Genomic DNA, 12,642 nt, shown 5'->3' with positions numbered 1-12,642 from the left:
ACACTCACACTCTCACACAGACACACACACTCTCACACAGACACACACTCTCTCTCACACAGACACACACACTCTCACACACACACACACACACACTCTCACACAGACACACACTCTCTCTCACACAGACACTCACACTCTCACACAGACACACACACTCTCACACAGACACACACTCTCTCTCACACAGACACACACACTCTCACACAGACACACACACCCTCACACAGACACACACACTCTCACACAGACACACACACTCTCACACAGACACACACTCTCTCTCACACAGACACACACACTCTCACACAGACACACACACCCTCACACAGACACACACTCTCTCTCACACAGACACACACACTCTCACACAGACACACACACTCTCACACAGACACACACTCTCTCTCACACAGACACACACACTCTCACACAGACACACACACACACTCTCACACAGACACACACTCTCTCTCACACAGACACACACTCACACTCTCACACAGACACTCACACTCTCACACAGACACTCACACTCTCTCACACAGACACACACTCACACTCTCACACAGACACACACACTCTCACACAGACACACACTCTCTCTCACAGAGACACACACTCACACTCTCACACAGACACACACACTCTCACACAGACACACACACTCTCACACAGACACACACTCACACTCTCACACAGACACACACACTCTCACACAGACACACACTCACACTCTCACACAGACACACACACTCTCACACAGACACTCACACTCTCACACAGACACACACTCACACTCTCACACAGACACACTCTCACACAGACACACACACTCTCACACAGACACACACTCACACTCTCACACAGACACACTCTCACACAGACACACTCTCACACAGACACACACACTCTCACACAGACACACACACACACTCTCACACAGACACACACTCACACTCTCACACAGACACACACTCACACAGACACACACACTCTCACACAGACACACACTCACACTCTCACACAGACACACTCTCACACAGACACACACACTCTCACACAGACACACACTCTCTCTCACACAGACACACACACTCTCACACAGACACACACTCTCTCTCACACAGACACACACACTCTCACACAGACACACACTCTCTCTCACACAGACACACACACTCTCACACAGACACACACTCTCTCTCACACAGACACACACACTCTCACACAGACACACACTCACACTCTCACACAGACACACTCTCACACAGACACACACACTCTCACACAGACACACACTCTCTCTCACACAGACACACACACTCTCACACAGACACACACTCTCTCTCACACAGACACACACACTCTCACACAGACACACACTCACACTCTCACACAGACACACACACTCTCACACAGACACACACTCACACTCTCACACAGACACACACACTCACACAGACACACACTCTCTCTCACACAGACACACACTCACACTCTCACACAGACACACACACTCTCACACAGACACACACTCACACTCTCACACAGACACACACTCTCACACAGACACACACACTCTCACACAGACACACACTCACACTCTCACACAGACAAACACTCTCACACAGACACTCACACTCTCACACAGACACACACTCACACTCTCACACAGACACACACACTCTCACACAGACACACACTCTCTCTCACACAGACACACACACTCTCACACAGACACACACTCTCTCACACAGACACACACACTCTCACACAGACACACACTCTCTCTCACACAGACACACACTCACACTCTCACACAGACACACACACTCTCACACAGACACACACACACACTCTCACACAGACACACACACTCTCACACAGACACACACTCTCTCTCACACAGACACACACACTCTCACACAGACACACACACAACTCTCACACAGACACACACTCTCTCTCACACAGACACACACACTCTCACACAGACACACACACTCTCACACAGACACACACTCTCTCTCACACAGACACACACACTCTCACACAGACACACACACCCTCACACAGACACACACTCTCTCTCACACAGACACACACACTCTCACACAGACACACACACTCTCACACAGACACACACTCTCTCTCACACAGACACACACACTCTCACACAGACACACACACCTCACACAGACACACACTCTCTCTCACACAGACACACACACTCTCACACAGACACACACACTCTCACACAGACACACACTCTCTCTCACACAGACACACACACTCTCACACAGACACACACACTCTCACACAGACACACACTCTCTCTCACACAGACACACACACTCTCACACAGACACACACACTCTCACACAGACACACACTCTCACACAGACACACACACTCTCACACAGACACACACACTCTCACACAGACACACACTCACACTCTCACACAGACACACACACTCTCACACAGACACACACTCTCTCTCACACAGACACACACACTCTCACACAGACACTCACACTCTCACACAGACACACACTCACACTCTCACACAGACACACACACTCTCACACAGACACTCACACTCTCACACAGACACACACTCACACTCTCACACAGACACACACACTCTCACACAGACACTCACACTCTCACACAGACACACACTCACACTCTCACACAGACACACACACTCTCACACAGACACACACTCACACTCTCACACAGACACACACTCACACTCTCACACAGACACACTCTCTCTCACACAGACACACACTCACACTCTCACACAGACACACACTCACACTCTCACACAGACACACACACTCTCACACAGACACACACTCACACTCTCACACAGACACACACACTCTCACACAGACACACACTCACACTCTCACACAGACACACACTCACACTCTCACACAGACACACACTCACACTGTCACACAGACACACACTCACACTCTCACACAGACACACACACTCTCACACAGACACACACTCACACTCTCACACAGACACACACACTCTCACACAGACACACACACTCTCTCACAGACACACACACTCTCACACAGACACACACTCACACTGTCACACAGACACACACTCACACTCTCACACAGACACACACACTCTCACACAGACACACACACACACTCTCACACAGACACACTCTCTCTCACACAGACACACACTCACACTCTCACACAGACACACACTCACACTCTCACACAGACACACACACTCTCACACAGACACACACTCACACTCTCACACAGACACACACACTCTCACACAGACACACACTCACACTCTCACACAGACACACACTCACACTGTCACACAGACACACACTCACACTCTCACACACTCTCTCTCACACAGACACACACTCACACTCTCACACAGACACACACTCACACTCTCACACAGACACACACACTCTCACACAGACACACACTCACACTCTCACACAGACACTCACACTCTCACACAGACACACACTCACACTCTCACACAGACACACACTCACACTGTCACACAGACACACACTCACACTCTCACACACTCTCTCTCACACAGACACACACTCACACTCTCACACAGACACACACTCACACTCTCACACAGACACACACACTCTCACACAGACACACACTCACACTCTCACACAGACACTCACACTCTCACACAGACACACACTCACACTCTCACACAGACACTCACACTCTCACACAGACACTCACACTCTCACACAGACACACACTCACACTCTCACACAGACACACACTCTCTCTCACACAGACACACACACTCTCACACAGACACACACACCCTCACACAGACACACACTCTCTCTCACACAGACACACACACTCTCACACAGACACACACACTCTCACACAGACACACACTCTCTCTCACACAGACACACACACTCTCACACAGACACACACACCCTCACACAGACACACACTCTCTCTCACACAGACACACACACTCTCACACAGACACACACACTCTCACACAGACACACACTCTCTCTCACACAGACACACACACTCTCACACAGACACACACACACACTCTCACACAGACACACACTCTCTCTCACACAGACACTCACACTCTCACACAGACACACACACTCTCACACAGACACACACTCTCTCTCACACAGACACACACACTCTCACACAGACACACACACTCTCACACAGACACACACTCACACTCTCACACAGACACACACACTCTCACACAGACACACACTCTCTCTCACACAGACACACACACTCTCACACAGACACTCACACTCTCACACAGACACACACTCACACTCTCACACAGACACTCACACTCTCACACAGACACTCACACTCTCACACAGACACACACTCACACTCTCACACAGACACACACACTCTCACACAGACACTCACACTCTCACACAGACACACACTCACACTCTCACACAGACACACACACTCTCACACAGACACACACTCACACTCTCACACAGACACACACTCACACTCTCACACAGACACACTCTCTCTCACACAGACACACACTCACACTCTCACACAGACACACTCTCTCTCACACAGACACACACTCACACTCTCACACAGACACACACTCACACTCTCACACAGACACACACTCACACTCTCACACAGACACACACACTCTCACACAGACACACACTCACACTCTCACACAGACACACACACTCTCACACAGACACACACTCACACTCTCACACAGACACACACTCACACTCTCACACAGACACACACTCACACTGTCACACAGACACACACTCACACTCTCACACAGACACACACACTCTCACACAGACACACACTCACACTCTCACACAGACACACACACTCTCACACAGACACACACACTCTCTCACAGACACACACACTCTCACACAGACACACACACTCTCACACAGACACACACTCACACTGTCACACAGACACACACTCACACTCTCACACAGACACACACACTCTCACACAGACACACACACACACTCTCACACAGACACACTCTCTCTCACACAGACACACACTCACACTCTCACACAGACACACACTCACACTCTCACACAGACACACACACTCTCACACAGACACACACTCACACTCTCACACAGACACACACACTCTCACACAGACACACACTCACACTCTCACACAGACACACACTCACACTCTCACACAGACACACACTCACACTGTCACACAGACACACACTCACACTCTCACACACTCTCTCTCACACAGACACACACTCACACTCTCACACAGACACACACTCACACTCTCACACAGACACACACACTCTCACACAGACACACACTCACACTCTCACACAGACACTCACACTCTCACACAGACACTCACACTCTCACACAGACACACACTCACACACACACACACACACCCATGCAGCAGCAGGAAGTGAAGCTCAAAGCTGCAACAGCTTGTGGAGTTCAGGTTGAAAACCAGCCGGCCAGAAACTGACCGGACGATGCTGCGCGTTGGTTTCACATGACGACAGCACACATGTGCCCAGGAATCAAACCCCAACCCAGCCTCGCGTGTACCACAACATCCGCTCTTGTACCCACAAAGGGTTTTGGTTTTTTATCTTGAAGCTAGTTTAACCTGCTGAAACAAACAAAACTACCAAAATAAAAGCACAGCATCCGTGTCACCCCCTGCAGTACTGAACTCCTCTCTCCTGCGTTTACTCAGGTACATGAGCCTTTCTGCTCAGATGAGGCGCCACCTGGGGGCGGGGCTCATCCCTCCATTCGTCACTGGATTGTTGGATTGTAGTTATGTCAAGTGGTAACGGCTCTACTTTAGATTTTATCTCCTGACCAAACGCCCAGTGTACTTCTCCCGCTCTGCTTCCTTACTGGATCTCTCTCTGACCTCTGACCTCTGTTTGGAGGAAAGGACCTGCCCCCTCTCCCCTGTCCTCCCCTTAGCTGCCTCAAACCAAACCTCAGTGTTTTTGTTCTCAGCGTTGTACTGTACTTATGTCTTGTGTGAGTGTGCACGTGCTCGTGACTCATAACTGCAGAGCAAACCTTCCTCCGGGTACAAATAAGGTAACACGAACTTCCTGCAGTTTCATTCCTGCGCTGCTGTAAATAAATCATCTCTGAGTTTTCATTTGACTTCGTTAAAATATTATGAAAAGCTCACATAAAACCACTAAAATGTGTCATAAAAAGATCAAACCTGAAACAAAACCAGCTAAATCACCTGTGATACCAACTAAACTGTATAGTAACGATAATGATAATATGTGCTTTGACATGAACCACAGTCAGCAAATGTGACATGAATTGAAAATAAATGCTGTGAAACCCAAAAGGGTTCACAAAGCTGGGCACATAAGTCTGTGTGCTGTGGGTCGGTGGTCCTCTGTGGGATGAGTTGGAGTCACAGTGGGACCGTCACTTCCTGCTCTGGGCCTTTGGCTTTGTGCTGTTTCAGTGCTGCTGCAGCTCTGATCAAACACACGAACACATTATTGTTATTAACACTGACGCTCAGACGCATGACGTAAAACAAAGTGAGAGAGACCTCCGACCGTTTCCACTGAGCGCTCTGAGCCCGGTGTTTAAATCGATCTCTGGCGCCCCCTGCTGGACATTTGTTGGAAGCAGACAAACGTCTCCTGGTTCAGACTTTTAAAGGACATTTAAAGCAGGAAAAAACAGCAAAATACACAAAATGAACGACTCAGATCTGTAATATCAACTTTAATCTTCTCTTTGTTATTGTGCTGATCAGCAGCTCTAACATGGTTATCAGCCTGCAGCCATGTGAGCATCACACAGACACACCTGTGCTGTTAGCGGACATTAGCGGAAGTGCAGGCTGTGATCACGTGACCTCGCGAGGATGGTCTGTTGATTTTGAAAATAGTGTAAATAATAAAGATGTGTGTGAGAATAAGAACAATAAAAACAAAGGAAACGATGAGGTGAGCACAAACTCAGCATCAAACATTAAAAGCTCTGATGGAAAATAATAAAACAAACTTCTTGTAATTCTTATTTGAACAGAACTGATCAGCTTAACGAAAAAACATGAAACCTGATGTTCAGTGTTTCACGTTTGTACACATTTGTCTAACAATGAAAGACCCCCGCTCGATCCCGGGAGGAGACACGAATCTGCCACATCTAACAGGGTTCACCTGCGAGGCATCACCTGCGAGGCATCACCTGTGTGGTGAGCAGTGTTGGTCAAGTTACTTGCAGCGGTCAGTGGAAGGATACGGCAGTTTCTCTGTGAGTTTCCCATCACGTCGTAGCTACTCGGTGCTTGCTCGGAAGTTTAGGGGTTTTTCGGTGTAAAAAGAAGTTTTCTTCCCACGAACAACAGACACTAATGTTTTTGTCACTTTTTATGGAATCAAACTCAAAAGTAAGGTCAGTACTTCCACGCTTTAAACGCTGCACGCTCATACTCTCTCCGCACTCGATATATGATCCACTGTTGATCTGCACACAGCTGTTGTCACGAACGTCGCACTCGCTTACGTCACTGTCATGAGACATTCTCGCAAAAAAATCACGGTTTTAGTAACGCAGTAACGCAGCGTTCCTACGGGAAAGTAACAGTAATCTAATTACTGTTTTTGCAATAGTAATCCCTTACTTTACTCGTTACTTGAAAAAGTAATCGGATTACAGTAACGCGTTACAAGTAACGCGTTACTGCCCATCTCTGGTGGCGAGTAAGCTGGCGAGGTTAGCTGAAAGCAGGCGAAGGGGAGCAAGAACAGCTGGACCAGGTGAAGCGTGAGCGACAATAATGGAGGCTGGAGAAAATGTCTGAATTAAAAGCTCCACGTTGCTGAGTAACAGAACAGCTTCGTGATGTTTCCAAGTCTGGACGAACTTCGAGGTGTGACTTTCAAAATTCAGGTTGTTTGGCAAGTCTGACTTTTTGTGCTGTTCCTGAAAATAAACACACATATGAATCACACTTGATGCTCTTTGTTTATTCGTAGTATATGTTTATAAGTTAATCAGAGATGTTTTTAATACCTCGCTCAGTCGTGGATGTTCATTGGAGAGTACAAGTCGCCTGAAACAAAGAACAGTTCAGCCGTTAAAGTCTGATCTCAGGTCTGTTTGACACAGCGTCCACACACCAGAATGACCACGGGCTGTGTTTCATCTAAACCACACGGTTAAACCATCTGACGCGTCTAGAGACCAGTTGGCATCTGGTTGCTGGAGATTGCCGGCTGTCACTGGCTGAGAATCGGTTGCAAACAGATTTATGCTTTTTCACCAAAAACCTCCTTGTGATTGCTTCGGTCACTGGCAGGTTGCTGTTGTCGTGTAGTTTGCATGCAGGAAGCTGATTTATCTGAAAATAGCTGCACTAAGTGAACATTCGAGACTAAGATGACAAAACAAACAAATAAAGAATGAATAATAAACATAAAAAAGAAAAGGTGATAAAGTAATTAACCACATTAAAAAAACTCATTATTAAAAGGGAGCTTTGTTTCTCGGCCAGAACTCACAGGAGGCGGGCACGGTGACCACTGAGTAAACCGTCTGCTGCTCTCGTTCAGCTGGACAGGCTGAGACCCGCTGAGGATGATTTTCCGCTTCAGATACAAACACAGAGAGCAGAGCAGAAGACAGAAGGCTTTATTTATATAGCGCCAAATCACAACAACAGATGGCTTAATGAGTTTTATATTGTACCAATAATACAAAAAGGTGCCAGAGCAGCTTTGCATAATTCATAGTCCAAAATAATCCTTCTGTATCTCACACTGGGCCTTAGAGCAGCGCCTCAGTCATCCTCCGTGGACGATCCATCGTCCAGTTTGTATTTCTGCTAAAAAACGATGAAACCTTCAATAATTGGTGACTCGTTTGACGTTTGTGATATTTTATTTAGTCACGATTTGACTGGACTTTTGCTGCGTATTGACATCAGGTGGTTAATCTTATAAATATTTGGGCCTTGAGATTGTGATTTTATAAACTTCTGAATAATTTTTCTAATACATTGTCAGGGGGCTGCGTCTGTGTCCCAGCATTTTTTGAGTTATTTTGGTGTTTTGATTGTTTATTATATACACAGATAATGTTAGCTTATGTTTCATCTGTCTCTGTGTTTATGAGTCTTTTCCTTTGTTCTGTGTTAGTCTGTCTTGTCCTCTTTGTCTAACATTTAGTTATTCCTGTGCGCTCGTCTCCTTTATCTGTTCCCGTGTGTCTCTCCTTGTTCCGTGTCTCCCCAGTCTGTCGTGTGTTTCATGTCTGTGTCCACGTTGTCGAGCTCGTGTTGCCATGTCCATGTTTCCTGTTTAGTTTTTTTATTTTGAGGCTCTGCCGTTTTCATGTTCAGTGTGTTTAGTTTTACTTCCCCTGTGGCGTCATGTTTGTCAGCTGTGGTTCTCAGGTGTTTCCACTTCCATCATTACCCTTCTGTGTATTTAAGTCCTCTTTCTCACTCTGTTCAGTGTCAGGTTGTCTGTTTGTCTGGTATCATGTACTTTAAGTCTCAGGATTACTTTCGTGCTTCGGTTCATGTTCATTTTCACAGTTTTCGCATGCACCTGTTCTCATTCATGTGAGAGCTCTCTTCACTCTCTTCACTCTCTTCACTCTCGTCACTCTCGTCACTCTGATCCTGAGGCTCTCTGGTTGGATACGTCCTCCCCGTGCGGTTTAGTGCACCCTCCGCCCTGCAGGTGAGCTCCTCCTCCTCCAGGTACGGCACACAGCTGGTCACATGGTACGGGCTGGACTGTGAGGACTTAGTTTATCCCAGTTTAGATTTTCATTTAGTTTTTTCCCAGCTCGCCTTGCCTTGTTTTCTGTTTGATATCAGCCTTAATGAACGGCTCGCTTTTCTGTTATACTTCGTTTTCTCTCCCGTGTCTGCTTTTGGGTCCACGCCACAACACCCCGGCTGCTCAGCCATGACAGAACATCCTGATTCCAGACTGTTTCCCAATGTTGAAGGCTCAGAATCTACTCAGTGCGTCGCTACATCTCCAGGATCTGCATCTAAAAGTACAGTCTCACAGTCTGCCTGTGAAAGGCTTGTACTCTCTGTTCGCGGGTTAATAGACCTCAGAATGGAAATGTTAGTCCAGAACTCTTGTTGCAATTCATACGACCGGAATCTCTGACAAGACGGCTTAACAACTGCATAACAACTCGTGTTGTTGAGCCAGCCATGACCATTTCTGTTGATTCCTTATGTGAGTTAAGTTATAGACTTGTGTACAGAGTTTACTGAGCTGGAGGCCTCAGTAAACTCTGGACCCTTGGGAGTAACTGAGCTGGGGCTCTGGAGAGCCGTCCAGCATCCTGCCATGCCGCTGGCTCAACCACGGCTTCACGTCGTCATCTACAGCCCCACCACCTCTTCAACGTTCTGTAGCTACCCACGCTGCCCTCAGTTCAACCGCCTGCAGCTGCCACGCCACTACCTGCTCAACTGGTTATGGTTTCCATTCCACCATCTGGCCTTGCCGTGTCCCAGCCAGAGGTCAACGCTTTGCCAGATACTGCTCATTCTGAGGTCAACGCGTTGTCTGGACTTGCCACTGCCAACACATGTCCAGCATACCAGGCATCCTCCAAGATCTGTCCGGCGCCCACCAAGCCGCCAGAGGATCTTTATTTTGGGTCCACGCCACAACACTCAGCCTCAGCCGTGACATAAAAACTGGCTGATGATGTTTCTAAGTGATGTAAGGTTTCAGCCTGCGGTGTTATGGTCATAACTTAATAACATTTACTTATTTTAATATTTGTGCTGCTTCTCTAATAATACAAACACTGCTTATGAGTTGTTTCGTTCCAATCAATGAATGAACTTCAGTCAGTCAGTGCAGAGCAGTTAAAAGGAGCTCCACACATCCAGCTACAACTATTAAACATTTCCAAAACAAAAATGCAAGTAAGCAAAACTCGACTCAAAACGTTTTTGAAAAATAAAAATAAATAAATAATAATATTATATTGAATACTAATAAAAAAAAATATATGAAAAACATGGAATCAAATTAAATCAAGAGTCAAACAATTTAATTAGTAAATATGTTGTCTGTGTTAGACCTGCGACAGACTGCTCCGGCCCCTCGATCAAGACGAGGATAAGTGGAAGAGGATGGATGAAAAACACTCACAGGAAGTGGAGTCCCTCCCATCTGCAAACATTTGGTTTAAACTGAATAACACTGATAAGATACGAGGGCTGTGATGCATGTAGCGGGCCTCATCCTCAGACTGACTGCACACGGAGAGTAAAACAGGAAGTTCTGAGAAAACTGTCACCTCTAAACTAAGTGTTTCCTGTCACGTAGACAAAGACGAAGCAGAGAAACAGAGACCACTTCCAAACTGGTTTTGCACCTTTTACTTTTACTTATATTTTATGTGTTTTTACAGATGTTGATCTGCTGATGGAGCACTCACTGTGTTTGGACCCGAGTGATCCCGATCTGCTCGGCTGCAGTTTAAAATACCTTTGAATGTTTCTGAATCCTCCACGTTTTCATTATTTCCAGGTCAACGTGGAAATGCGAGGGTCAGACTGGGACATTAATGGGACTGTTTTAAAATGAAGGCGTGTTTCCAACTATGGAGCAACATTATGGAATCATGAAGTGAAAGCTTGCATGAGGCACATGAACGGTTTCAGTTCATATAAAGAAAACAGCATCACAGTCTGAGTCACATGTTTCCATTTATCAGGTTTTTTCGTTTGTTGTGTTTGTTTTATGATGCGTGCTGATGTGCACAGGAACATTTCCGTGTATGCAGAGAGACATTCTGTTAGTACACATATACGCACAAACAGCAGCTTCATGGGATTTACCTAGGTCCAAGTCTGGAAATCATTTTCATTTTATATTCAAACTCTGGGCTTTTGCTCGTTTCAAGCTCTGGGACTGCAGTAGCGTAGCTTTGCATCACCAAGGCAGAATAAACACAGAGCAAAACTTAACTTTAAATGTTCTTATTGGAAATTTGTGGTTAAATATACTTTTTTTGTTTGTTTCTGTCTGTCCCGTTTGGCTCTTTTGCCATCAGAATTATTGTCTAAAGGTGAAGAAAGATGCCCAATGGATTTACTTTACCAAATGGACCATCCCAGCCTTGCCGTAATGGTCTATTTGATTCACCTTTTATTGTTTATTTCAGTTATTTTTTATTTTCACTTGCTAGATACGGGACAGACTTGACTGAGGAAAAGAAAAGGGAGAAAGGAAGAGGGGGAAAAACATCGGAGAAGAGGGACGGGGATAAAGGGCAAAAACACAAAAAACAACTAAATAAGCAGACAAAAAATCCATCTATCAATCACCTGGATCACCTGTTGAGAAAGAAAAAAAGAAAACAAGCAGAAGAAAACGAGAGCAATACAATAAACAACATCACGATGATCTATGTGAATATAACAGTAAATACTAAATGTTAAACATTATTGTGCAGCACGTAAGATCGACAGCACACAGTGTGCTTTGAGGTAGGAGCCAAAAAGGGTGTAGTTTGTGTGTGTGAGCACCCGTGTGTACACCTGT

At 46.3% G+C, this 12,642-nt stretch overlaps 1 long non-coding RNA gene across 1 annotated transcript; it reads right to left on the bottom strand.

Moving 5' to 3' along the window:
• Window positions 1-6,811: 6,811 nt before the first annotated feature.
• Window positions 6,812-8,697, bottom strand: LOC146378471 (uncharacterized). The gene is made up of 3 exons (XR_014801673.1): window positions 8,611-8,697; window positions 8,123-8,162; window positions 6,812-8,032 (listed from the first exon to the last, which is right to left on the bottom strand). It is a non-coding gene; the product is annotated as an uncharacterized LOC146378471 (long non-coding RNA).
• Window positions 8,698-12,642: the final 3,945 nt, after the last annotated feature.

This window comes from Perissodus microlepis, chromosome 11, assembly GCF_051167445.1.
Source record: "Perissodus microlepis isolate ML-2025 ecotype Zambia chromosome 11, ASM5116744v1, whole genome shotgun sequence".
In the NCBI taxonomy this organism is placed as follows: domain Eukaryota; kingdom Metazoa; phylum Chordata; class Actinopteri; order Cichliformes; family Cichlidae; genus Perissodus; species Perissodus microlepis.
Note: the sequence above shows the minus strand (reverse complement) of the source record. Positions and strands in the feature narration are given on the sequence as shown.